The 22,287-nt window shown below is 48.4% G+C and overlaps 1 protein-coding gene across 1 annotated transcript in view; it reads left to right on the plus strand.

Moving 5' to 3' along the window:
• CHN2 (chimerin 2) overlaps positions 1 to 22,287 on the plus strand; it is a 201,877-nt gene that overhangs the window by 146,119 nt on the left and 33,471 nt on the right. The window lies entirely within an intron of this gene.

Consider the following 22,287-nt stretch of genomic DNA (forward strand, 5'->3'; position numbering starts at 1 on the left):
TGGCCCCATCTAGATTGCACTCAGCTGGCCAAACGCATGTGACCTGTGGTGGCTTCTCTTAGGACCGGTGTCCATGCGTGTTCCCCTGGTCAGCCGGCTCTTGAGGGTGGTCTTACCTGGGTGACGGACTTACTGACACTGGTGGGAGCCTTGCGGGTGAGGATGGCTGTCTCCGGGAGGCCTAGAAGACAGGCCGCCTCTGCCCCAAAGAAAGAGTCTGGAAAACTCCCACGTGGGAGCGGTCAAGCTGGGCGGGTGGTGGCGGGACGTGGCGAGGAAGATCGGATTTTCCTCCCCACTGAGCTGCTGTGTGTTTGGAGGACACCGGCCCAGTTTGCTGGCAGACTTGTTGGATGTGCCCCTTTAGGAACCATCTGCTTTGTCTGGTCCTAGATGTCTTCCGCTGACAGAAAGGGACAGCCGGCCACGCCAGGGGCCCCACTGGGTCTGTGCTGAGTGCAGCTCCCAAGGGGAGCTGGGACTGGGGCAGGTATCAGTGAGCGGGCAGAGCCCCAGCACCGCTCCCTCTGGTGGTCGCCGATCCTTAATTAAACCTGGGGGGCACCCCCCATTGTCCAGTGTTAGGGGAAAGCGAGGGAACCCCAGGTGGACGGATTGGGCTTTGGCTTTGGCAGTGGGAAGGCGACAGGAAGCACTGCCGTGGGGAGGGGCGGAGGGGGCTGCAAGGGCCCGTTGGCAGACAGGGCCATGATTTTAATTGATTTGCTAATTGAGTTTGAGAGCCTTGGAGAACCTTCCCCAGAATCCCATCAGTTGAGCAGCTGGCCCCCCGAATCATTTGCCATTTTCTTTTTAAAACTCCAGTGTCTCCAACAGGCCTGCTTATTCTACAAACAATTGATTTGGGAAATGGTGGGGTTTCGGGCGGCTTCCCTTTCAGCGAAAGAGAGAGAGGGCCCGAGTCCCAGCTCTGGGTGTGCTCCAGTCCAGGCGCGGGCCGGCTCTCAGGCTGCCTGCAGAGCCTGCTCCAAAGTAATTCAGGATAGAAAATCTGCACGCTGACCTCCCCGCCGTGACAAATCGAAAGATGAATTGTAAAATAAATCTCTGAAGCAATGCTGATGTTTCCGAGTCAGGGAGCAGTGCCACCCAGAAAGCAATCTGTTACAGCGGCAGGCCTTGCTACAGCGCTCCCAGGAGAAGGGATGAGCCCGGAGCGTATATTGGGGCTGAGAGTTCAGAGCCTGGGGATTGGGATTGTTATTTCTGGATCCTTGCGCCCCCCCCCCCCCCCGAGAGTGAGGTTTGGTCAATAGACACCTGTATCTTTAGACGATAATTGTATAAAAATTTGTGTGACAAAATCCATCCTTTACTGTAGATCGTCTTGTGTTGATTTATTAAATTTAAATTTGGGAGAAAATTAATAATCAGGTTGCTAGTCGCTTGAATGAGCCACCAGGAAAGGTAAAGAGATGTTGAAGGAAGAAATCCAAACACAGTGAAGGGTTTGACAGACAGGTGTCGATGGTGCAGATTTTCTTGGACACTAATGATGTGATGTGTGGCTTTCCTGGGGGACACACTGAACACTGTTCTGGTCACTCACTGGGGTCGCTCATTCTATTAGTGGGTTTGTTGAGTAAGTTGGTACAGGTGCATCCATTTCTCTCTGACCTGTATTGACAAGTGGAATTATTAAAAGTCTCAGTCTTGCCAGAAATTCTATTTCCCTGAAGGGCAGGTCAGTGGACCGTTGCCATGGAGGCCGTGACTAGAAAAGAGGAGGCAGAATCTTGAATGGGTTGACTGGGAAGAGCCTGGGGCCCCCGTTGGCTTTGGTCACGGCGTGTCTTGAAGGTTTTAATGAGTGACATGTAGGTTTTCTAATATTTCTCAAATTCGGACAGCCCAGCATTTCATTTTCCGGAGTTCTTAAACTTGGTTGGCCCATTTATTTTACTGATCCTTTCCAAATCCTTTCCTCCAAAGAGGCAGGTTACCTGTAAATCCAAGAATATTAACAGTGTTAATTAGCAAAAAGTTACTACCTGCCCCATTGGGTGTGAGAGGTTTCCAGACTTATCTCCTGTCATGGTGGTTAGCAGTGACCTTGATTTTAATAACCACAGATGAGGTGGAGAGATGGGGAGCGTGCAAAGACTAAGTGGTGGTAGTTAGCCGATAGCGATCTATTTTCTCTTGATTCTTTATGTGATCGATTTTAAAAACTATGATAGATAAGGGCCACCATTTGGTGCGTTTAATTAGAACGATCATTGCCCAGTTGCCCAGTGTGATTTCTTCTATGAAATTTGTTTCAAAATTTATTCCATAGATGGATTATCTACTGACATCCAAAAATGGCACCATAAGCTGTATAAGAATCACAGGCGTGAACCCTGGTTCAGACGATCCTGGGGTGGGAGGGGGCAGGGGGCACTCACGCTGTGCCAGAAACACACACTACAGCCCGGCGCCGCCCTGCCAGCCTGTCCTCTGCTGCTGGCCCCCCGCTGGCCTGTGGTCCACGGACCTCGCCGTGCCCTCGCCTCCCTCCCTCTGCCCGCCTCTGAGACTCCCCCCTCCTGTGGCCTGGTGGCTCCATTCACCCTTTGGAGTCCAGCACAACCTTTAATAAAACCTGCTGGCTCTCACCCTCCCTGCCTCCCCCCTCCCTCACCCACTCTGAAGGAGTCGCTGCCAGCTCACATCTACCCCAGCATTTTACACACGATCTTCCTGATAATTGAACATGCTGCCTCCTCGTGGTGGATTAGATCAGTGGTTCTCAAACTGTGGCCCTCGGACCAGCAGCAGCAGCATCACCCAGGAGATTGCTGAGACAGGCACCTTCTCCGGCCCCACCCACACTCTGGGTCAGGGACTCTGGGGTGGCACCTCCGGGAGTCTGGGTGTGAACAGGCCTCCAGGTGGCTCTGGTGCATGCCCGAGGTGGAGAACCTGTGGCTCGGATACCTCTCTCGTCCCCTGGAAGTAGAGCAGTCGGAGGCCCAGGTCACTCCTCAGTTTACTTCCCAACTCTAAGCCCAGCCCCTGAGGAGCTCAGTAACCCTGTCAGATGGACAGCAGATAGGTGACTTTGAAGATGGAGCAGATTGGGTCACAGTCACCCTGAGAACACTGCATCTCAAATGCACCACAATGGGGTGTCAGTATCTCCCATCGCCTTCTGCTTGTGTGGGGACACCGTCCCCAGGCTGAAATCCAGCTGTCTGTGGTGTCATGAGAAGCGAGACCCAGGGGAAGAGGAAGGTCTGGGAAACTGCCTTGTGCAGCCCCTTCATTTTACACAACAGGAAACTGAGGCACCCAGCTCGTTTGTCAGGAGTATTTCAAAGGCATCTAGAGGTCATGGAGGCTTGGAGAGAAAAATGCTTTAAAGTAACCTGCAGCTTGGACGTTCTCTGAAAGTGTAAATCTTTGAGGAACACATGTTTTATCTCCAGGACTCTTGTGTGAATGATTGAAGAGCGAAACATGAATTCAGATGGCAGTTAGTCTAGAAGGTGGCCCAGCAGTCGGGGCCCAGCAGGACATGGGAGACACACTCACTGGAATTTTGAAGAGCATTTCATCAACAAGGGATTTTTCCCCAGGCAGTGGTGGAAGCAGATACCTCCCCAGTGCTGAAGGCTCTGGGGGAAGACATTGGGGTTTCTAGAGTCTGATAAGAGCTGGAATTGGGGCTCCCATAAAAGGGGAGCTCCCACAGGAGGGAGCTCTCACAGGAGAGGGGCCCCTCAGTCTTGAAAGGTCCCAGCCATGCAGTCACTGACCTGCTGCACCACCCAAGAGGCAGGGGCCAGGGGAGAAATATCCTAACGCCTCCCTCCTCCCACCCTTGACCTCCTGCCTGCACCTCCCATCCCACAAACCCCACTGGAAGCCAGAGGACAAAGGAGCCCGGATGCAGTCCCCAGGAGTCCAGTGCCCCACCCCTGGTGAAAGCTGGACCCTGGACAGAGAATGAACAGGGGAGGGGGCGCATGGCAGAGAAGAGCAGGGCAGGGAGCCACGAGTTCCAAACCTGCCCGGAGCGATTCCGCTGCGCTGTTAGCGCTGTTCCAACGTCCAGGTCACTGAGTCAGAGCCGTGGTTGGCATTAATGCGAGATGGTGGAGAGGCAGCTCTTTTCCTGGTGGCCCCCCAAGTGTGCCCTGGCGGAAGGGGCTTGGTCCTGGGGCGGAGAGGCCCTGTGACTTCATTAAGGACAGCCGATTGGGACGCGGGGTTGCCCGCTGCCCTCCACCAAGCAGAGGTGCCGCGTTCACTTGCCGAAGGGCCTGAGCCGTTCGTGCAGAGAGCACGGCGGGGCTGAAAAAGATTCATGCGTAGCAAGGGGTCTGGGAAACCTGCAGGTTTGCTCCTCAGGAAACTGGAAATAATGTGTGAGTGACCTGACAGCCTTTTCCCGGGAGTCGAGGTTGAATGAAGGCGAGCGGACCTTAGCTGGCCGGTGACAGGTGCGGTGTGACCCCACCATCCGTCTCCCTGCTCACACACAGGTCGTAACGCGGTTGGGATGGGATGCCGTAAGAATGGCTTTGAACTTAGATTACATTTGCTCGAGGAACCAGGTTTCACCGAGCGTTATCTTAAATCGGAGTCCCCTGCTGGTGTGCGATTCACCCCGCAGCGTGAGAGCTGATTTGGTTAGGTCAGGGCTTCTCGGACGGACTGCAGGCTAGACTCCCCCGGGAGCTTTTAAAAAAAGACCCCCGTTTGCCCCTCCTGACTTTTTGAATCAAAGCCCCCACTGGTGACATTCAGGGGGCTCTGTCATTAAGGCTCCCCAGGTGGCCCTAAAGTTGTCAACCCCAGGTTAGAGGGAAGGTCGGACGGGGGAGTAAGGTTAGTGGGAGCTTGGGAGAGCGTTTTCTTCTAAGGACCCCTGGTCCACCCCCTCTGCTGCGACAGCGAGCTCAGGCGGTGCAGGCTACCTGACGTTGGGTCAGAGGTTTAGCTTTGCTCCTTTAGCCCCGCTGCTTTTCCCAGACTTTGGCTAAAATGTAAATGTGGGGGGGGGGAGGATTAACTGGAGTAGGATAAAGAGACTTTAATGAAGGAGCAGGGAAACACGAGTGTCTCTTCCTTAAAGGCCAGCTGGTGGTTTTAATGACACCGTTTATAGGGCCGTGGTTCTCACCTTGGCTGCCCACTGGAATGCACTGGGGAGTTTTCAAAACTGGGCTACACCCCCCCCCCCCCCACACACACACACACACACACAGACACACCGCCTGCCGCCGAAAATCAGACTTAACGCTTTAGGACAAAGCCTGGGCATCTGGATTTTTAGGTGCTCCAGGGGATTCTGACACTCACCTGATGCTGAGACCCCTGCTTAGAAGGAAATTTAAAATGAATGCTCTTTCCTCAGAAAGCATCTCTTTGAACCAATCTTCCACTATCAGTGATCTCAAGGTTAGAGCTTTCCAGGAACAAAAAAGAAAGTTATCTTAATACATTCAGTGCGTGTCTGCAAAAGATAGGCCAGACCCTCCTTGCTCGTTTCCCTCCAAAATCTCTCTAGAAATCGGCTTAGAGAAGCAGCCCTTGCGGAGTTTTTTCTGTGCAAGCAGTGCCATCTCGTGGCAGACGGGCGCTGCTCCCTGGCGGCCTCTCGGAGGACCGCAGATGTGGGAGTAATGGGCAGGAACCAATTTCCCGCCATGAGTCCGTGGAATCGTCCCCGCTTCCTCGGGTTTTATAGCACAGATCGGGCGAGCGATGGCTAGGGGGTGTCTTTGCTGTAGTTGGAGTTTACTGTTTGCATAAGCATGGTGGGCAGCTGTGCCAGCCTGGCTGCTCGGATGTACATCTGGTCCCAGTGATCTGATCCACTGCAATCCTGGTCCAGAGAGGCTAACCCTTGGCCTCAGGGCCATTTATCCTCTAAGATCACTGAGGCCCCAAATAACTTTTATTTATGTGGGTGACAGCTGGTGCTATTCACTGTATTAGAAAGTAAAATTGAGGGGAAAAATAAATATTATTTATTATTTTAAATGTAACGGTAATAGGTCCATTAGGTGTGTGTGGAAATAACATATTTTGTGAAAAATGAGTCCATTTTCCAAATTGAAAAAACAACAACATGGAGAATAGTGGCATTGTTGTACATTTTTATAAATCTCTTTAGTGTCTGGCTTAATAGACAACAGCTGGATTCGCACATCTGCTTCTGTATAGAGTCTGTGCTATTACACTGTTTTGTCTGAAGTATAGGAAGATGCTCTGTCCTCACACAGGTATGTCACTGGAAAAAGGAAGAATGCCTTTTTATGGCCTTTTTAGGTAAATGGGATTGTTGGGGTTTTTTTACCTCAAAATAAAACTGAACAAATGGCAGTTTCTTAAAGGCGCATTGCAATGTCAGTCAGGGGAAGAGGCAATTAATAAAAATAGTTTCAACATCGTGGCCTCTGTGAAAGGATCTTGGGGTCCTCCAAACACTGGGGGACCACACGTTGAGAGCTGGTGCTCTAGGTGGACAGTTGATGGGCGGAAAGCATACTTGTTAGAGAAGTTTATGTTTGTATGTCAAGAGTGGGAGGAAGTGTCACACTGCTTTTTATCACTTTGACTGTGGGAGGTAAACGATCCCGTCTCCGAGGGCTGCTGTCCACCTGCAGAGACTGCACTTTGCGCCATGCGACCTCAGAGCGCTTCCCGGGGAGCCTCGCCGGGGGTGGCCAGCAGAACTGAGCCTGGGGCCTGTGTCATTGGAAAGCAGCTTTCCAGGTAATTCTGATGTATATTCACAATAGGGAGCCCCTGGCCTGGCCTTCCCTCTTCCCTGTACAGACGAGAAACTGAGGCCCAAAGCTCAAGGTGACATGGTGACCGTGAGCACTGTGGGACGGGGCACGATTTTAGGGAATCCCATTCTTTTCTTTCCTTGGCTTAGCACAGGGTGTCACCCCTTTCTAACTTCTCTAGTCTCTTTCCACCATCTGTGGGTCCATCTAATCAGGACTCCTTGTCTCCTCACAGTGAGGAGCTGTTCTTCTTGCCCCTAGAACCTATGTACCCCTCTTCTGGAAGTGACATCAGAGCCGCCACCCCTCCCTCTCTCAGTGTATGTGCTTCTGGTGGAGTCAAGCCTGTCCCCTGACCCCAGAGGTGGATTCGCGATTCAAGGCTAACCCAGTGGGTCACGTGCCCCCTGGGCACTGTGGTTGGTTCCAGGATGGGCATGCGGTCAAGTCAGAACCTTCTGGATCCCACAGAGGGGGGAGAAAGTGCAGCCTAGAAGTGAAGAGAAACCGAGTCCTGAGGACTTTGAGCCTCTAAGGAAGCTGCCCCCGAGGCCCTCTCCCCTCTGCCGGATGTTTCAGTGATGTTAGTCAACTAATTCCTGTTGGCTTTTGACATGGGCAGTGGGAATGTTATGTTCAGCTTAGACACCTGCCGTCTTTGTCATCAGCACCATCTACCTCCTCCCACCCCGTCGGCGGCCCTCCTCCCTCTCCTGTCCTGCGCCCGCTGCTCACCTCGCCTGTCACCGTGACTGAGAAGGCGCGGGTATTCCAATTAGGGCATTTCAATTTTAATTGACTAACCCACACTACCATTCTTTAACGTGGTAATATTAAATTAGCAGAGGGGACACCTAGAGTTTACTAAAACGTGGAGGAATATAGCCCCTGGATTCCCAGGTGGGCGCGGGAAGCCCCCAAACCACTTCTGGTACATCTCTCCATCTCCTGCCCCAGGCTCTGAAGAAGGGTGTTCGTAGACTCTTAATGATTATACTCAATTAAGATGAAGGCAATATGTAAGAGTCCTGTGAATCCTGATAAATCAGATGTTTATCTACTTGTGATATTGCCCCCAAACCCTTTCTAACAAACTGGATAGAAATGTCACCCCATCTGCAGTGTTGGGTCCGGCCAAAGATCCAACAAGAGACCTCCCAGGTTATCAGTAAAATAAATAAGTGGAAAACCGGCAGACCAAGACGAAAGAAAGGTGAAAACCCTACCTGTTGTTTTCATGAATGAAAAGCTTCGTCTCTCAGAATTTGTGGGTTTTCCCTGAGATGGGCTGTGGGAAAGGGAAAGGGTTTGTTTTCTGAATCACTTCCTTTGACGTTCATGGCAATGAGACTGCCAAGGCTGCACGGTGGGGTATTTATTTTTGGTGCCCCTGGGGCAGGTTGCAGATCTGGGGTTACTCGTCTCTCAACAATGAAATGTCTGGCTGGGTTTTATGGCGATCGTTTGTAAATGTCCCTGTCGGTGGTGTCGCTTCTTACACAGAAGAACTTTGAGGTTTCCAAAAAGTTAATATTTCACTTTGTACCTCGCCCCACTCACCAAGCTAAGGAAGCCCAACCAGCTGAAGAGTGAATTAAGGTTTAACAAATGCGACATTTACTGTTCTAGCTACTTGCAGCTGATAGAAAGCCCTTACCCACCACTTTCTATCTCAAAACACAGCCTTGTTTGAATGACTAGGATTCCCAGTCCTGAGTGATAACACAAAATTCAAAGTCAAGATAGAGTTATGTCTCTCTCTCCAGCCCAAAATGCAAATAGGTCAGCAAGAATTTGGCTAAGATCCTTGTGTACAGAAACGTGCATTCTGCTCCTTAACTGGGGAGCCTACCTGAGGAGAGGGGAGGGCTACCTGTGTGGGTGTGGGTCCGGGAGTGTGGCTATTGTATGTGCTGGAAGGAAACAACATTATTCGTAATTCTTATGGAAATATGATAGACTTATCTGTACTTGTCAATCAACCAGACCCCAATAGTTTACTAACATTTTTAAACTTGAGAAGACTATATATAAAGACTATTTTGGATTAGCTATGCATCGTGGGTAATACTCATTTATCTCTTGTTGTTGTTTTGTTCATAGTGAGGGTATTTTCAGCAGCGATCCCTGGCCTTTTGGAGTATAATTATGTTTTTCTCTTGAGCTATAATTTGGCTCCTGCAACCAGAAGAAAAGGGCTTGTGTGGAATCGGAGCCGACGCCGGGAGGCCGTGGCTCTGACACCCTCCGCTGGCTGGCGGCTCCGTAGCTCCCAGGGTATAAAAAGACTATTCCAGAAAACGCTTCCCAGAAAGACTCGCCACTCTCGCCGATCAGGGAGCCGGCTCCTTCTGGCAGGCTTGTTTGATTTAGTGCTGGTTCTTCGATGCAGTGTTTAAGTCAGCAAATACTTCTTATTATAATTGCCTGTTAACGTTCGTTATCACAACTCGACTGCAAACTCCTAGAACACAGAAGGCAGTCCTCGCATCTGCACAGGGCCTGGACGCGGCGTCCGAAACCAGAAATGCTGGATTTGATAGAGTGCTGGGAGCACTGTTTTTTTCAAGTATGTTTCTGATTTATAAATCACCAGTCCAGGTCCTGGCAGTTGCCATTGAAACCCAGCCATGGGGGTTTTCTGCTCCAAAAGAGACTTGATCATTTTGTGAAGTTAAATTTTTTTCTGGTAACTTAAGCTTAGCAGTGCCAACCCCACCCCCACGCAGAGTTGATAATTGCTTATTACTTTTGACTCCCCAAAACTTAACTACTACTAATAGCCTGCTATTGACCAGAAGCCTTACCAATAATATAAGTAGCCTATTAACACATATTTTGTATGTTGTACTCTACTCTTACAATGAAGAAAGCTAGAGGAAAGAAAATGTTATTAAGAAAATTGTAAGAAAGAGAAAATACGTTTACAATATTTACTGAGAAAAAATCCAGGGATAAGTGGGCCGGGCTGTTGAAGTTTGCATTCTTCAGGGTCAGCTGTACCTGAGCTCAGAACCTGGCATTTACATGTAACCCAAATGAACACGGGCTGTGGCTGACAGTGTGCTGGTTAGGGACCAGTGAGCCCCCCGGGGCTGCAGGGGAAGCTACAGCTTTCCTCCCAAAGGCGGGATCACGGATGGTCATGGCTTCGGGGACAGGTTGGGCCAAGGCCAAGGAAAGAGAAAAGACCTACAGGTGGGTGGCAACTTAGTGTTTACTCTGCTCTAAAGAAAACCACTCTTGGGGGATGTTTATATCACTTCCTTTTCTCTACCTCCAAAGAAAACAATCGAGGGCCAAGCTCAATTTGTGGTCAGTATTTCATTCTGAGTTTCACCAACTGGCTTCCGGGATCTTCCCCAGCAGACGTTTAAGGAATCCAGGGGGTGTGTTTTACTTGCACTTGACAGCTATCTTTAAGGCAAATAGGAAGGTTCCTTTTGGTCTGTTTGCATTGCATGCAACTGTGCAATGCGCACCTTTGTTTGCATGCAGCACGAATCACCAGTCTCCTCTCTCTGCATCGAGTAACCCGAGAGGAAACACCTCAGGAAGGTGGGGAGGGCGAGCAGGTTGCTAAGGACGTTTGATGGGTGGAATAATGACTCCAGAGTCATCAGGTCCCTCCCTTGAATCTGTAAGTGTTACCTTATTTGGAAAAAGGGTCTTTTGTAGATGTGGTTAAATTAAGGGTCTGGAGGTGAGGAGATCATCCTGAATTATCCAGATGTGTCTTTATAAGAGAGGCAGAAGGACATTTCACGGACAGGCAGAAAGGAGAAGTCAGTGTGAAGATGGGGCCCAGAGAGGTTTGAAGAAGCTTCAGTGAGACGGCCACAAGCCAAGGACTGTCAGCAGCCCCCAGAAGCTGAAAAAGACAAGGAACAGGGTCTTCCCTAGAGGCTCCAAAGGGAGCACAGCCCTTGATTTCAGCCCAGAGAAATTGGTTTCAGACGTCTGACCTCCAGAACTGTGAGGGGATGTGCTTGCATTGTTTTAAGGCACCAAGTCTGGAGTCATTTGTTACAGCAGCCACAGAAAACTGATACAGATGTGTTCATCGCATGAATAGTGTGTGCATTGCTTCATTGCTTTGTGTAGCACAATAAATGAGAGAGAGAGACAGAGAGAGGGAGAGACAGAGAGAGGGAGAAAGGGAGAGAGGCAGCAGGCCCCCTACTGTTTCATTACCCACACAAGTAGGGCAGATGATAAATAGCACAAGTCACTGAGCTGGGTGGGGGGAGCGAACCGGACTAATACCCTGATGAAGGCGGTGTGCAGACAGGTGTCTGTCTGAAAACCGTTTGTTTCCAGTCCTTGGCGAGATGAGGACAGGTACAGACGCCTCCAGAAGTACATCTTAGTGTTTTGGGGGTTTTTTTAAATAAGTCCATGGACTTAAAAACTAATATGGTTGATAAAAACTACTATAAATTCAATAATGTTTTTCAATGAATTTGTATTTTTATTAATCACAACATATTTACCTTTTAAAACGTTCCTATACATGAAGGAGCCATAAGTAACTGGGGGAGGGGGCTGTATTTGTTCCAACTACAGGCATACCTCATTCTATTGCATTTTGCTTTGTTGCATTTGCAGAGATTGTGTGTTTTACAAAAGGAAGGTAAGACTAGGTCAGGTGGCACATGGAAACCTACCCAGCTGACTTTCTCTTAGATTTTTCCGCAAGTGTTTTTATTCATTCAGCCCTTGTTGAGGGAGGAGTCCGTTTCCTCCCCCTCTGCAAGCTGGCTGCCGTTGGCTGGTGCACGCTCTACTGTGTAAGTGGAATTTAATATAAAGCCGAACTGTCAATACCATGAGATGTTTTATGGGAAGTGTGAAAGAGTAGATGCCACCGGTGGCCACAGTCATTGTGTCTCCAGAGAACAAGAGCAGTGTGGCGTGAAGTCAGGAAACCTTGATCTATCCTGAGTCCACTGTGTGACCCGGGGCAATGCTTTGTGCCCACTCAGCCTCAGTCTTCTCACCTATCAACCAGGGACAATAAAGCTATCTCCATCTCACAGTATCATTGTGAGGGGGTGATGAATGGAGCATTGACGCAGTTCAGCACCCTTTGCAAATTGTAAAATGCTAGCCGGTTGTTGACACTATTGTTCAATTTCTGGAGGGGAATTTTTTGCAAAATGGGTACGTTCCCAGTTGCCACCTGCCGTCCAAGGTTGGCAGTTAATTCCACGACATCACATGATTCAAGTGAGGCCTTGGAGTAGGCTTTAGTGGGGGAAAGAAGAAACTGCCAAAGCCAGGGTCAGCCAGATAAGAGAGAAGAGAAGAGAAGAGGGTATACAGGTACATGACTATGCATGTTTGTCAAAACTCACAGCTGTATGCTTCACATGAGTGAATTTTACAGCATGTAAATTATGTCAACAGTTTTGACTTTACAAAACACTTCAGTGCATTTTCAAACATCCAGCTTTATTAAAATCACGATCCAAACAGCCACTTAGAATGTTATTTTATTTCCCAAAAGTAATTCTGTTGCTCCTTTTAGAAACATTGTATCCTGTGGTATGCTGCTAAATGTTTAACAACCAGAAATGTTTCCTTCTGGGAAAGGGGAGGGGATTCTGATATTTGCCTATACCCATGGTGTAAATACTTCTACCATGGCTGATTTCAAGCTACCAATGTGATGTCATTGAGTCAAAGTAGGAAGAGATGCATTCATTTTGAACCAATCCCATTATACCACTAAAGATATTAAAGTATGGTATATTTGACATTATAATAAGCAGCCAGATAATGGCTGTCTTCATGATATTCCAGGGATGTCTTATACAAATTCCCAGTTTGCTAGTAATGCAGAATTAGTAATAATAATAATAATAATAATAATAATAATAATGGCAGTCAGATCCTGCTGTTCCCATCACAGTTGACCATGCTCAGAAAAGTAAAAGACATGCCCACAACCACCCAGCTCGCTGGTGGCAAAACTGGAACCAAAGCCCAGGTTTCCTGACGTCTACCTAATGTCCAGGAGTGGTTTTCCCAGTGCCGCAGGAACTGTGGGAGCACAGTGCTTGAGTGTGTACCACTGTTCCGAGCCCACGTTCAGATTTCCATCTTACAAGTATTATTTTTAAAGGTCAAGCATTCAGCGGAGCCGCACCTGTGGTGAACAAGTAGCAGCTCAGAGGGTGCGGACGGGTGTCAGGTGACACTTGATAGCTGTTGGATCCGAACAATGCATTTTGCCCTGGACAACAGAGGATCACAGATACCTTGTCTGAGGGCTGGGGTGAACCCCAGCCCACATGGCAGCCAGTTTTCATGGTCACTTTCAATGGGGGCCTTTCGCTGCCCACCCCTGGCTCACCCCACATCAAGAATAGTGACCACAGCCATGTGTTCAGAACAAGACCACTGAGCATTTCCCATCTCTGCCAAACTTTGAGGCGGCCGAGAAAAGTCTTTGAGAAAATGAGTTTATTCTGCAGGTGTCGAGGTAGAGTCGAAACCAATAATAATCATAACACAATAATGACTAGTTGAGGGTGAAGCCAGACTTATCCCCAAATATGTTTCAAACTTGTGTGACTCTCTCTGGTCATACATTTTAAATGTCTTTTTCTTCTCCCTCAATCTAACAAAGGGTTGCCCTTCAAGGCCCATCTCAATGTCACTTCTCCGTGGAAGACTCTCTGACCTTGATCTTGGACCACCTCCCTCTGGCGTCCTAGTTCTTCTGCGCCGCTCCTGGTACGCTCTGCGCCGACCTTTTCTGCAGTTCCTTCCCAGCGTTCTGTAATTATTTGTTCAGATGCTCTGTTCTCAGCTAGATCAGGTATTTTCTCCTTGAAATCTAGGCCCGTCTTACTCATCTTTAGTTTATCTCCCCCCCACAGTGCCTGGCCTTGCCCACAGTGGACGCCAAAGAGAGAAGGCAGGGGCGCAAGGAATACAGAGAGAGGAAGGACCATTCTGGACTGAGAGCAATGCCTGAGGAGAGCGAACTTTCCCCGGCCTGTGCATGCCCTCAGTTATCAGATGACTCCGTACTCTCTGGGGCAACACGTCTCAACCTCGCCGCATACTCATCACCAAGGCGTATTTACCTAAAATGCAGGCTCCTGCCTCCCCTTCCCCACCCCGTTGTGATAGAAGGGTCTGAGAGGGGAGCAGAAATCTGTTCTTGAAAGCACTCCGTGTGGCGCTCTGATCAGGCGCATACAGTACACTTTTGCAAAGCACTGGTCCGATGGCCTCAGCAGTGCAGACAAGGTAGAGGGTCAGACTCAAGTCAGAAGTACCGACTGGGCTGTAGAGGGCGCTCCACAGCCGGCACTGTTTCTCCAGAACCACCCGGAGCTGAAGATCCTAGGTGTCCCCACATCCCGACCTTCATCCCTCCACACGCAGGCCACATCACACAGAAGAGACACTGGTAACCCCTTGTTCCAGAGTATCTGACAGACTCAGGGCACTGCGAGGGCACATCTGAACATTTTCAGTTCTAGTTCATTATTTCATTATTCCAGGCTGTGGGACAGCCACACAGGGTACTAGTGATGGTCTGGCTCAGGAACCCCAGACGTGGCCCTGAGCTCAAAGACCTCCAGCAAAGCCGTGACTTTGGCCAGTGCCGCTCTCGGAGCACTTCTCTGGCTGACCTTAGGCCTCCTACAGACCAGCCGGGCTGCCCTGGCCTCGGCAATAATAGCACTGGGTCGCTCAGGTCACACCCGCCCTTCCCTCTGCCCCACACACAGGCCAGCAGCCGCCTCTGTCCCGGAGGCTGCATAATAGCAACTTGTCACCTCCTTGGAAAGAGCCGCTCCCGGCGTTCCCAGCACCCACGGGCTCTTCTCTAGACCCTCCACCCCCTGCAGACCCCACCCGAGTGGGTCTCAGAGCTGAAAACTGGAAACACTGACAAGCACTCGGTGTCCTTGTCACCCTCATTCACATAACAAAGTCTGTCTGTTTCCCAGAAGATCACATTTTCTGCTCCTACTCATGAACCCACTATCGCCAGACCCACATGGGGTATAATTGATTTTCATTTCCACTCAGAGGTAGCTGCGGGTTACAAGCAGGAATCTCTCGCCTTGGAGAACACGCTCCTTTTATTTAGCATTTAAATGACTATCAGGAGGGAAAGTGGAGAATTAATTATGAGGAGAAACCGAGTGTTGAAAGTGCAGGTTTGAAGTGCTCGGCGTCCTGACAGGTGGGGCCCGGTTCCAGCTCAGCACGTGGGGAATCGACCCCGGGGCCCAGGGGCCCTGCCGTTGCTCGATCCACATGACCTTCTGCTCGGGCTGGTTTATCCCAACTCGATGCTGGCCTGTGACTCAGTGGCCTTTGTTTATGAATAAGCACATATTTTTAAACTCATACACATGACTCTGCCTAAAGTTTCCAAGCAGATAGGAGTCATGGTACAATTTCAACTCCCCACTCTTTTTTTAAAAAAAAACAAAAAAACATTTTAGTGTGTTATGTTCATAGATCCCTGTTAACCTTTCTGAGTCTAGGCCCCTGTTATTACATGTTGCAAAAGGCAGTGATATGTTGTTTTTTTCATTCTTGCTCAATTTCAAACTTTCCCAATGAGATGCAGATGCAGAGGAGTTGTTTTCACAGGCTATGATTAGGGGTGTTTGTTGCATAATTGAAGCATAAGTCTCCGAGTATTTTTAGATGGGGAAGATTCTAGAAGGAGTAGGCTCTGTTGGTTCTATTTGAATCCCTAAACTATGAGGCAAGTTGCACAACTCAATAATTAGTTTACTAAGGAAACGTTGCCGTAGCTGATGGTACGACACACACCCCCACCCCACCCCCCATCACAAATGGACACAGGATGCTGATAAGAGTTGTCCCATCTCTGCACTCCCATGGCCTCAATATTCTGTAATTGTCTGGTTACTTGCCCCGTCCCCAACCTCAACTTTTACCTTCTCAAGGGCATCTGTGGTCCTAGTGCCTGGAGTGGATGTTTGTGAACATTTAAAGGTGGGAAGGGGTCCTGGTAAGACCTCATTTTGGAAGTAAGGAAACCGAGGCCCTACTACGTCGAATTATAGTAAATCCTCATTTGACTTCATCAATAGCTTCTTGGAAACTGAAACTTTAAGGGAAATGACATATAACAAAACCAATTTTACCATAGACAAACAAGAGTTACGTTCCTACAGCCTATTTCTGGTCATTAAAACATCACCAAACCTCTACATAAAAACTCAAGACACTTCTAATATGAAATATGGAAAGACATGGGAGCTACACACGCATTTAAGAAAGATGAATAAAAGCGAGTAAAAGAATGATTTTCTAGCCTGATGATGCCAGTTCAAGGTGGTGGGTGATCAGAGCCTCTCTGGCAGCTCAGGGTGCAAGACGGGACCCCACCCTGGCCAGGACACCCCCCCACACAGGGCCACTCACATGCACGCCCGTGCTCACTCAGCTTGGGGCAGTTCCACACGCCAGCCCACCCCATGTGCGCATCCTTGGGATGTGGGCAGAGACCGAGGTCCCCAAAGAAAACCCACACAGACCTGGGGAGAACATGCACCCTCCACGCAGACAGTGGCCCCAGCTGGGAATTCACTTTTCTTCTCATCAGAGTCATCGAAATGTTGAACAAAATGACATTATTGGAAGACCTGCTTACTTGGCCAGGATCCCAGCAGTCGGGACAAAATAATATAAGCACTTGTGTAATAAGCAGATTTTTCAGCCGAGTCCTAATATTTGTCTCCTATGAAAGTCTCAGCGCCCTCGCCGGGCTGCGTGGACGTGCGTGCTCTCGGTGCGGCAGGTCCCCCCCGAGGCGGCGGGTCGCTTTGCTCCGGCCTCCGCTCCCCGATCTCATCTGCAGAGCTCTCTGTGTAACGATCCGAGGTCGTGACGAAATATCGGATTCGTGATCGGACAGATGTCATGCCCAGAGGACGCTTTGGTGAAACCCAACCAGTCGAAACTCTGCTGCCTTGAATCGGACAGAGATTCTTTCACAAAAACGCGTGGCCAGCTTTTGAATTAAATTACACCGAAGCAGGAGGGCCCGGTTCCCTGCTCCCTTTCATGTGGTTTCGGGTTTTCTCAGGAATCCTTCAGTCTCTCCCGTGGCAAGGCTCCTGGCCAGGAGCGGGGTGGGACGGGGGTCAGATCCTCCGCCTCGGGTGCCCCTGGAAGGCCCAGGGCCGCACGGCGTTATGATTTTTATTTATTTATTCTCAGATGCCTTTTTCAAAGACCTTTCAGTTTGGGGGAAGAACAGTCGTATTTCTTCCCTCGTGTGTTTTTATCATTTTGTTTCCTGTGACACTAATTCTCTCTCTCACTGTACCGTCCCCTCCTCTGGTTTCCCGTGGCATTTGGAATTTTTTTTCCATTGGACAAGGAACACAGCCCTCGATAAATCAAGGTGAGGCGATCCTGGCCAGTCCTCCCCCACCCTTGTGCACAGATCGCTTTCCCAGCTCGCCTGCCCCCAGGTTCTCCTTAGGCACCACCTCTGTGGATGGGCCAGAGAGGCCGCGACCGCCTCGGTGCCCAGTGACACATCCGATTAACTGGGTGGGGGAATTTCTCAGAAACATCGAGTTTGTCAGACGCTCTTGCTAGGTTCTGTCCTCTGTATTCTCAGGTCTAAGGGTAAGAATCCAAAGCTCTGGGGAGATGGCCTGTAGCTCCCGTGTCATGATTTGATGGTTCTTCAAGGTCAGGAATGACTTACGGAACATCACCTTGGCGTCAGGACGTTTGGTTAGAGCATTGGTCACTCTTAGATTCCCAAACCTTCCCGGGTGTGGCTTCTTTGGACGGGGTCACTCCCTGACAGTGGAAGGAAGCAAGGGGGTGCTGATGGCAGGTGGGTGAAGTGGAAGGAACAGTGGGTGGGGATTCCAGAAGCTTCATTCCTTGTTGCTGCTTTGCTGGGACAAACGACTCAGCTCTGTGGGCCTGTTTCCTCCTCGGTAGGATGAGAGGGGGGCACAGGGAGCTGCTTGCCGGAAACAGTCATCAATCTTGTCCCACGGTGGTGTTCCACTTTATGGTCACGACTTACCCTCCTTTGTGCTGTAGATTAAATCATTCCCATTCTCATGGAGGGTAGCTGAAGCCATACTCCGCCCTCCCCATGCCCGGCCAAGGTAATGAATCGAAGGGGAGACCGTGTGTTCTATTAAGAATACATTTTCCAAGACCCTGCCCTCAGTTTACTCATCTGTTTACTCGCTAAGAAATACTTACTGAATGCTACACAGACAGGTTGTGTGCTAAAGGCAGGGATACTGAGATTTGCAAGACAGACACAGCCACGTAGAACGCAGGAGAAAGAGTGCACAAGAAAAACAATTCCGTAAAGAATATTTGGAGCTAAGACAGACAGGAAGACGAGCTTCCTGGAGAAAGTAAGGGGAGGTCCGGGGAGGCTGCAAGGTGAGCGAAAAAAGAATGGTGTCGGAGGAAGTGGGGTATATCCTGAGGAGGTCCGTGTTCACGGTGGAGGCCCTAGGTCCCTGGGATCTTGTGCGTAGACGTATGTACACTCAAAATTTAAGTTATCCTGAGCAGGAGAATTTCTTTATTTTCAGGCAATAAAGGTTAGTATTCTCAGCACAATGCCAAGTATGGAGATTAGTGAAGACTATGAAATAGGGATGAGAGACCTTCAGGTGTGAAATACAGCAGTAATGACACCAGAGCCCTGCTTGTCACCTGCCTAGGCCATAAGCACTTCTCCTGGTCTCTGAGCTGCCTTAACTTAGACCAAGGACTGGGTCTTATTTGACTTTAGATGCCCAGAGCCTAGCACAGTGACTAATACTTAAGAGGTGTTCACTCAGTGTTGGTTGGTTGATGAATTGGTTAGTTGGCTGGTTGGTTGGTTGGTTGGTTGGTTGGTTGGTTGGTTGGTTGGTTAGATGGATGAATGGATGGATAGGATGATGGAAGAATAATGGATGGGAGGGTGAATAGCTGGGTGTGTGATGGGCTGGCTGACTAGCTGGCTAGATAGATGCATGGGTAGGTAGCCGGGTAATGGATAAACGGGTGGTTGAGTGGATGGATGGGTGAATGGATGGGCAGGAGAGAGGGGATATGGAGTGTCTGGAGTAGTGTCTGATGCATACATACAATAAATTATAATTGTGTATTTTTATTGTACTATAGCATAGAAATACCTTGTTTTCATACACACTAACATATTTGTGTCTATAAATTCCCACTCATTTAACCTATTTTAATACTGTACTTGGAACAGTGTTTTTCTTATAATGGGAAATCGTTTCACAAGTGTTTTCTTTGTGCAGAGAAACTGAAACACAAAGGCATTATGCGTAAAACCTACCACCACACGTAGCACTGCCTGCAACCAGGCAGGCAAGCCCAAAGCAGTGACACCCCTTCTGCTTCCACCTGCCCCACAAATGGAGTCCTTCTCCTTAGGATCCTGGCAGCTGGTTTGGGGGCTGTTGCCAGAACACAGCAGTTTTCTGAAAGGACTCAGGGCATCTGGCAAATGGGCCATTCCCTGTGGATTCATACTGTTGAAGACATGTCATTTGGGGCAAAAGGATTGCTTTTGATCCATCTGGGGTTTGGGAAAACAAGGTGGGTGGATGCCAGGACCTGTGCCAGTTCCCAGAGATCTTGGGACTTCAGACTAAGTGGCACCAGGGAGCTGAGAGATCGAGATGTGGAATGTTGGGGTTCAGGTGACACCCTGGGCTCTGTCCAGTGAGACATCACAACAACTTGGAGGGACCCATGAGAACCAGCATGCTGTGTCCAAGGTCTGCTGGGTGCACGCCTGGGGATGAGCACACTGAGGCTGTGCTTCCTGCCCTGCCCACTTGGACCCCAGGTCCCAAACCCATCACCTGTGGCCAGTCATCCTGTACTTACTTGCCTCATGTTGCCTCTTCTGCTGGTCCTGAATGACTCACCACATGGAAGAGAAAGAACATAACACGACCATCCCCACTCCCCGCACTGTCACCAAGAGCCAGTTGGCACAACCAGACCTCTTACTTGTACATCATCCAGAATACAGCGGGACCATTAGCCAAGCTTGTCTAAAGAGAAGTTGTTCTTAATAATAATCATAGTTAACCTCCATCAGGCCCTTGTTGTGTTTTTGGCACTGAAAACTAGGTAGATTTTTCTCTTTTAATTCTCAGAACAATCCGAAGGTTAAGTGTCAAGTATTAGTTTTCCAAACACTAGTTCTCATAGCTGCTCCTTGGCCTTACATGGTCACAATTAAATCTGGAAAGTGCTGATACTTCTAAACAGTATTGTAAATGGTAATTCCAAGAAAGGGATGTATGGAGCATTTTTTAAACTTGTCATAAAACAGCAGGGGATGACTGATATTTTGAGGAACGCCAGTTTGAAACCTGAGTGGGTGGTAGCATAGAAGTAGGTCAGCATGACATATGCTTTGTGTGCTGTGAGTAGTGTAGGAAACACTGGGAAATAGGTGCACATCTAAACCATCACAGCTGGGTTTGATGTGACCATCTCTGAGAATGGTTACTCCTGATATACCAAGGACGGCCGGGCAAGTCCTGAAAGTAGCTGATGGTTTGTTTTAAGGAATGTGTCTTGGGCTCCACACTCTCCAAAAAAGTCTGCTGTGTCCCAAGAGCAAAATGTTCATCTCGTGCCCACGCCTAGTCCTAGTGCAAGGTGAGGAAGGTTGGAATGAAGATTGTGAGGCCATTCAGATGTTCAGGCTGCCCTGCCGGCATTCACCACCCTCCCCAAGAGTCTGGAAGGCTCTTCCCTGGGTGCAATGCTGGAGCCCAGGACCGAAGCTACCAGCCATGTTTTCATCCCAGGAACTCTATACACTCCGATTCCTTCCTTTATTCTGTTAGTATTTTTTTATAAAAGCAGACCCTAAAATGCACCCGTTACCCTTTTTCCTTCTGATACCATCAGAGTATTTCAGGAGACAAGGCAGCTTTTGCAGCATTTCTGCACCTCCCGCGTGAGCTCATCCTTGCTGCTCCCTGTGCCTCCGAAGACCTGCCATCTGTGGTTAAAATGCCTCCAGCTTAGTTAGCTCTCTGATCAAATTGAAATGACTGTATTTTTTTTCATTGCGTCAGGTCAGAATTTTTTTCCATATCACATAAAGTAATCTTAGTGAAACTCGGTTGTCAACACCTTCCTAAGATTAGGCCTTCCTTTGAAAGCATCACCTGCATAATCACTAACGTTAATTTATTCATTAAATTACATATGCATACATACACATAAAGTGATGCCGGGCATGGATCTGAGTGATTTACAACTTACAACTTAAATTGCGCATTTAATTATCTAGAGGTACCTGCTCTCACTATGCACGTTCGCCCCGGAGGGAATGAGACATAAAGAGGGTAAGGAACTCGGCAGAAGGTCGCTCTGCTGGAAAGGGTTGGAGCAGGAATTTGAACCCAGGCAACTTGGCTCCGGAGTCTTTACTCTTAAGGGATCCCCAGCAAACAAAAGCCTCTCACCGTTGTTAGAGGTTAACTGCCATTTCCATGGCCACGGGGTTCAATAAGACATGACACTTTCCACTGAAAGAGCACCCGGCCGATCACAGGGTAGCTTCTTGCACACGCTTCCCGAGATGGCTGCAAACCTTAACTTACTAAAATAAAAAAGGAAGCCATATTTCCTTTTTATTATTAAAAGGCTGAAGTTAAAAAAATTTAACTAAAATATTTTGAGTTGCTTAAAACAGAAGCTCCTCTCTCCCCAGTCCTTACTGAAATGCCACGCAGTCTCAGTTCTCATAGCTATAGTGTGTATGTTAAGATGTAATTGTCCGGCTTTGAATAAATTTATTTAGAGAAATTCTTTATTCTTTCATCTCCTGATTCTTACAAGCAATAATATATATGATAGAAACAGAATTTTTATTTTAAAGTTTTTATTTCTCTTGGCTCAGGGTCAAAATCTCTGCAGAGATTTAACCTAAATCATGGTTTTACATGGAATTGTGTTCCCTTTCGCATTTTGGAAAGATTTTAACTTGTATCGGTAAAGGCCGTAAAATGGGATGTTTTAGGCCCCACAGAAAGCAAATCCTTCCTTAATACCTGCTAGATTAAGAGTTTTCATTTCCAGTAATGTTAATCACTTATTTTGCATCTGAGATTTCCTTTAATTATCTTATAGCCGTGAGATCCTGGCCACAGAAGACTCTAATACTTTAGATTTTTCCAGTCTCTAGTTAGGCTTAAGACTTACCTGATTTTTCCTTTAAGGTAAAATCTTCCCAGTTCAAAACAAAACTGATACAAACCAGGAAAAAAAAAATTGTTTCTCTCTGTGGCAAATTTTTGCTTTTTTTACTCATTCCCATTATAAAGATAATATAACTAAAGCAATTTTGAAAGATAAAGAAAATATAGACATTTGTCTATTTTTTACAGTGATTTCCTATGTGATAGGGTTTTTAAATATATGTGTAAGCACAAAACATTTGTAACTTTGCATCTTGCTTTTTTTCACATAGCATATTACAGCTGTGTAATTACAT

The sequence above is a fragment of the Miniopterus schreibersii genome (assembly GCF_964146895.1).
Source record: "Miniopterus schreibersii genome assembly, chromosome: 9".
Taxonomy (NCBI): Eukaryota; Metazoa; Chordata; class Mammalia; order Chiroptera; family Miniopteridae; genus Miniopterus; species Miniopterus schreibersii.